The sequence below is a fragment of the Tachyglossus aculeatus genome, chromosome Y4 (genome assembly GCF_015852505.1).
Source record: "Tachyglossus aculeatus isolate mTacAcu1 chromosome Y4, mTacAcu1.pri, whole genome shotgun sequence".
NCBI classification, from domain to species: Eukaryota; Metazoa; Chordata; class Mammalia; order Monotremata; family Tachyglossidae; genus Tachyglossus; species Tachyglossus aculeatus.
Genome location: NC_052096.1, coordinates 13,818,307 through 13,824,688, shown reverse-complemented (window position 1 = coordinate 13,824,688; position 6,382 = coordinate 13,818,307).

Genomic DNA, 6,382 nt, shown 5'->3' with positions numbered 1-6,382 from the left:
AATGACAGATATGTACTTAAGTGCTGTGGGGGATGAATAAAGGGAGGAAGTCAGGGCGACACAGAAGGGAGTAGAAGAAAAGGAAAAGAGGGCTCAGTCTGGGAAGGCCTCTTGGAGGAGATGGGCCTTCAACAAGGCTTTGAAGAGGGGGAGAGTCATCGTTTGTCAGATAACATGTCTAAAACCCATCTTCCCTCCAAATTCATCCTCTCTGTCCCAGAACCTCCAAGCTTGATGTTACAATCAATCAATCAATCAGTGGCATTTACTGAGAGTGCTTACTGTGCAGAGCACTGTGTTAAGCACTCGGGAAAGTACAAGAGAGTTGGTAGGCCCGATCCCTGCCCACAAGGATAATAATAATAATGGTATTTGTTAAGCACTTATTATGTGCCAAGCACTGTTCTAAGCACTTGGAAAGTACAATTCAGCAACAGAGAGAGACAATCCCTGCCCACACCGGGCTTACAGTCTAGAAGGGGGGAGGTAGACATCAAAACAAGGAAACAGGCATTAATATAAACAAATAGAATTGTAGATATATACATCCATGAGAAGCAGCGTGGCTCAGTGGAGAAAGCATGGGCTTCGAAGTCAGAGGTCGTGGGTTCAAATTCCGGCTCCGCCGCTTTCCAGCTGCGTGACTTTGGGCAAGTCACTTCACTTCTCTGTGCCTCAGTTCCCTCATCTGTAAAATGGGAATTAAGATTGTGAGCCCCACATGGGACAACCTGATCACCTCATATCCTCCCCAGCGCTTAGAACAGTGCTTTGCACATAGCAAGCGCTTAACAAATACCAAAATTGTTATTATTATTATTATTATACACGTATACACGAGTGCTGTGGGGCAGGGAGGGGGCAGAGCAAAGGGAGCGAGTCGGGATGATATGGAGGGGAGGGGGAGCTGAGGAAAAGGGGGGGGCTTTGGGTGGGGTGCATGTCCAGTACTTAGGGGTACAGATCCGAGTGCACAGAGGGGAGGGCAAGGAGGGGAAACGAGGTTTAGGAAAAGAAGGCATCTTGGAGGTGCGGTTTTAGGAGGGTTTTAAAGGTGGTGGGAGTGGTGATTTGTCCAATGGGAAGAGGGAGGAAATTCCAGGCCAGAGGGAGGATGTAGCCGAGGGGCAAGACTGTGAGCCCCATGGGGGACAGGTATTGTGTCCAAACTGATTAGCTTGTAATTATCCCAGCATTTAGAACATTGCTTGACACATAGTGCTTAACAAATACCATCAATATTATCATCATCATTATTATTATTACGGGGTCAAGGGCGAAATAGATGCGATGCAGGTTCAGAGAATAGGTTGGTTTTAGGGGAGTGAACTGTGTGGGGTGGGTTAGAGTAGGAGAGGTTCAGTGGGGCTAGGTGGGGCGGGGGAGAGCTAAGTGCCTTTTCATCAATGATAAGGAATTTCTGTTTGATGCAGAGGTGAATGGACAATCACTGGAGGTTTTTGAGGATTGGGGAGAAATGGACTAAACTTTCTTTGAAAAGTGAGTGAAGTATGGGCTGGAGAGGGGAGAAACAGGAGGCAGGGAGATCAGCGAGGAGACTGATGCAGTAGTCAAGATGGGATATGATAAATGCTTGGATCAGCGTGGCAGCAGTTTGGATGGAGAAGAAAGGGCAGTTCCTAGAGATGTTGTGAAGGCAGAACCGGTAGGATTCGGTGACAGACTGCATACGTGGGTTGAACGAGAGAGGTGAATTGAGGATAGCGTTAAGGTTATGGGCTCATGAGGCAGGAAGGATGGTGATTTCTACAGTGATGGGAAAGTTGGGCGAATAGGGACCAGGTGGGAAGATCAGATCTGTTTTGGACATGTTAAGTTTAAGGTGATGGCGAGACACCCAAAACAGACGTTCTGAAGGCAGGAGAACATGTGAGACAAGAAAGGAGGAAGGTCAGGGATGGAGAGGAAGATGTGGGAATCATCCTGCCTACTAGATGATAATTGAAGCGGTGGGAGTAAAGGAGTTCTGCAAGCGAGTAGGTGTAGATGCAGACGAGAAGCGGACCCGAAACTGAGCCTTGAGGGACTCCCACGGTTGGGGAGTGGGAGGCCAAAGACCCTGAGCAAGGACGGCCAGAGGGCTAAGAGGAGAAGCAGGAGAGGACAGTGTCAGTGAAGCCAAGGTTGGAGAGCATTTCAGGGAGAAGAGGGGTGGGCCACAGTGCTGAAGACGGCGGAGAGGTCTGGGAGGATTAGGAAGGAGTAGGGTCCGTTGAATTTGGGAAGAAGGAAATCATTGGTGAATTTAGAAAGGGCGGTTTTCATGGAGTGAAGGGGGTGGAAGCCAGATTGGAGGGGATCGGGGAGAGAACTGGAGGAGAGGCAGTTGAGGTAAACAACTCACTCTAGCATCATCATCATCCTCATCATCAATCATATTTATTGAGCGCTTACTGTGTGCAGAGCACTGTACTAAGCGCTTGGGAAGTCCAAGTTGGCAACATATAGAGACAGTCCCTACCCAACAGTGGGCTCACAGTCTAAAAGGGGGAGACAGAGAACAAAACCAAACATACTAACAAAATAAAATAAATAGAATAGATATGTACAAGTAAAATAAATAAATAAATAAATAGAGTAACAAATATGTACAAACATATATACATAATACATATATATACATATATATATAGATATAGATATACATATATACTCAAGCAGTTTGGAAGGGATTGGAAAGTTTGGAAAGAAGAAGATAGGCAATAACTCCAGTGAGCCGTGATGTCAAGGAAGGGATTTTTTAGGATGGAGAGACATGAGCACGTTTGAAAGCAGAAGGAGGGAGCTGTTGGCGAGCGAGCCATTGCAGACGGCAGTTAGGGCGGGTTATAAGGGAGGGGGCGAGTGTTTTAATAAGGGCTGAGAAGCAGTGTGGTCTAGTGGACAGAGCCCGGGCCTGGGAGTTCTTAATCCCAGCTCCGCCACTTTTCGGCTGCATCCCTTGGGGAAGTCACTTCACTCCTCTGTGCCTCAGCCACAAAATGGGGGTTGAGATCGTGACCCCACGTGGGACACGGACTGTGTCCAACTCGATTACCTGGCACTTGGAACAGAGCCTGACACACAGTAAACACTTAACTACCATAAAAAAAAATTAGGGTTTAAAGGGATAGGGTCAGAGGTGCAGGTGGAGGCGGTAGAGTTTAAGAGGAGGTGGGAGATCTCCTTTGGAGATACTGCTGGTAAGTCTGTCGAGTCAAACCATCATCATCATCATCAATCGTATTTATTGAGCGCTTACTGTGTGCAGAGCACTGGACTAAGTGCTTGGGAAGTACAAGTTGGCAACATATAGAGACAGTCCCTACCCAACAGCGGGCTCACAGTCTAAAAGGGGGAGACAGAGAACAAAACCAAACATACTAACAAAATTTAGTTAGTTTATCCCCTCTTTGACTATTTATTATTCATTATTTATTTATTTATTTTACTTGTACATATCTATTCTATTTATTTTAACTAAACTGTGAGCCCGCTGTTGAGTAGGGACCGTCTCTATGTAGAGAAGCAGCATGGCTCAGTGGAAAGAGCACGGGCTTTGGAGTCAGAGGTCATGGGTTCAAATCCCGGCTCCGCCAACTGTCAGCTATGTGACTTTGGGCATCACTTAACTTCTCTGTGCCTCAGTTACCTCATCTGTAAAATGGGGATGAAGACTGTGAGCCCCACAAGGGACAACCTGATCACCTTGTAACCTCCCCAGCGCTTAGAACAGTGCTTTGCACATAGTAAGCGCTTAACAAACACCGTCATTACTATTATATGTTGCCAACTTGTACTTCCCAAGCGCTTAGTACAGTGCTCTGCACACAGTAAGCGCTCAATAAATACGATTGAATGAATGAATGAATGATAGGAGGGTGGGACTGGAGAGGTGCTGGGGAGATTTTGGGGAGCTTATGCCTTCCATTTTATAGATGAAATAAATGGCAAGGCATTGGGTGGGGGGAGGACAAGGAGTTAAAACTGCTGAAGGAGGCAACCGACAGTGGATTCAATAAGGGTGGAGGAGTACTGTTGCTGGATGAAGAGAGGGGAGTTGAGGACATGGGAAGGTGAGGAGGAGGAGAAGCAGCATGGCTCAGTGGGAAGAGCCCGGGCTCTGGAGTCAGAGGTCATGGGTTCAAATTCCGACTCCGCCAGTTGTCAGCTGTGTGACTTTGGGCAAGTCACTTGACTTCTCTGTGCCTCAGTTCCCTCATCTGTAAAACGGGGATGAAGACCGTGAGCCCCGCCATGGGACAACCTGATCACCTTGAAACCTCCCCGGCGCTTAGAACGGTGCTTTGCACGTAGTAAGCGCTTAACAAATACCATCATCATTAAAATGGGGTTTAAGACTGTGAGCCCCCCGTGGGACAACCTGATCACCTTGAAACCTCCCCGGTGCTTAGAACGGTGCTTTGCACATAGTAAGCGCTTAATACCATCATCATCAAAATGGGGTTTAAGACTGTGAGCCCCCGTGGGACAACCTCATCACCTTGTAACCTCCCCTGCGCTTAGAACGGTGTTTTGCACATAGTAAGCGCTTAACAAATACCATCATCATCAAAATGGGGTTTAAGACTGTGAGCCCCCCGTGGGACAACCTGATCACCTCGAAACCTCCCCAGCGCTTAGAACGGTGCTTTGCACATCATCATCATCAATCGTATTTATTGAGCGCTTACTACGTGCAGAGCACTGTACTAAGCGCTTAGCACTGTACTTGCACATAGAAAGCGCTTAACAAATACCATCATCCTCAAAATGGGGTTTAAGACTGTGAGCCCCCCGTGGGACAACCCGATCACCTTGTCACCTCCCCAGCGCTTAGAACGGTGCTTTGCACATAGTAAGCGCTTAACAAATACCATCATCATCAAAATGGGGATGAAGACTGTGACCCCCCGTGGGACAACCTGATCACCTTGCAACCTCCCCAGCACTTAGTACAGTGCTTTGCACATAGTAAGCGCTTAATAAATGCCATTAAAAAAAAGAGAGAGAGTCGAAGATGGAGAGGCTGTAGTTTGGGAGAATGGCGGGAGGTGTGGATTTCCAGGCTCCCGCTGGCACAAAGCCCCATTTTGTCGTAACCGGAACCGGGATTCTTTGTTCCCCCTTATGGCTTGGGAGGGGGGGAAGGGGGGTCAAAAGACCCGGATGCACTTTGAATTTCTGCATCCGGGTCTCAGACACACAGACACACAGAGACACACACACACAGAGAGAGAGAGACAGAGAGAGAGACAGAGACAGAGACAGAGACAGACAGACACAGAGACACGGCGGGGCCGCCCCTCCCACCCCCTCCCCGGGCCCTCCCGGGCCTTCTATTCTATTTATTTCATTTTGTTAATATGTTTGGTTTTGTTCTCTGTCTCCCCCTTCTAGACTGTGAGCCCGCTGTCGGGTAGGGACCGTCTCTCTGTGTTGCCAGCTTGGACTTCCCAAGCGCTTAGTCCAGTGCTCTGCACACAGTAAGCGCTCAGTAAAGAGAAGCAGCGCGGCTCAGTGGAAAGAGCCCGGGCTTTGGAGTCAGAGGTCGCGGGTTCAAATCCCGGCTCCGCCAGTTGTCAGCTGTGTGACTTTGGGCGAGTCACTTCACTTCTCCGGGCCTCAGTCACCTCGTCTGTAAAAATGGGGATTAAGACTGTGAGCCCCCAGCGTGGGCCAAACTGATCACCTTGTAATCTCCCCCGCGCTTAGAACAGTGCTTTGTTCTTTTAGACTGTGAGCCCACTGGTGGGTAGGGACTGTCTCTATATGTTGCCAACTTGTACTTCCCAAGCGCTTAGTCCAGTGCCCTGCACACAGTAACTGCTCAATAAATACGACTGATTGCCAACTTGTACTTCCCAAGCGCTTAGTCCAGTGCTCTGCACACAGTAAGCGCTCAATAAATACGATTGATTGATGATTGCCAACTTGTACTTCCCAAGCGCTTAGTCCAGTGCTCTGCACACAGTAAGCGCTCAATAAATACGATTGATTGCCAACTTGTACTTCCCAAGCGCTTAGTACAGTGCTCTGCACACAGTAAGCGCTCAATATGATTGATTGATTGCCAACTTGTACTTCCCAAGTGCTTAGTCCAGTGCTCTGCACACGGTAAGCGCTCAATAAATACGATTGATTGATTGACTGATTGCCAACTTGTACTTCCCAAGTGCTTAGTCCAGTGCTCTGCACACAGTAAGCGCTCAATAAATACGATTGATTGATTGATTGCCACCTTGTACTTCCCAAGTGCTTAGTCCAGTGCTCTGCACACGGTAAGCGCTCAATAAATACGATTAATTGATTGATTGCCAACTTGTACTTCCCAAGCGCTTAGTACAGTGTTCTGCACACGGTAAGCGCTCAATAAATACGA